Below are 374 nucleotides of genomic sequence, written 5' to 3'. Positions count from 1 at the left end.
ATTTGAAGCGGGATTTCCCTGGTTCAAGACCAGACCTCTTAACTACAACGCTGTGCTAGTTTTATGTAGTGCGGACAGGGTTTTGGTACAAGATCTTAAAGCAGGACATAGCCTGTAGGCATTCATTGTGTACTGGGACGGGTCTCTGGGAGCCTCTCAAAGCATCTCTATGACTACTTGTAACCCAAGCCGATGTTGTTATCACAGAGCTATCATCTGACCCTTCAGACTCCCGATATTACATTACAGGCTATCGAGGGGCTTAATACTGTGTTCTTCTTCTTTGCCCCGCCATGCTTAGTTACAAAGTAGTTTACAAACGAGGCAAGGTTTAAGTTTCATGGGTACATTCTCTCCCGTTGGCTCCGGTTAAA

This window comes from Podarcis filfolensis, assembly GCF_964270895.1.
Source record: "Podarcis filfolensis genome assembly, chromosome: 2".
Lineage (NCBI taxonomy): Eukaryota > Metazoa > Chordata > Lepidosauria > Squamata > Lacertidae > Podarcis > Podarcis filfolensis.
This window is presented reverse-complemented; position numbering follows the sequence as displayed.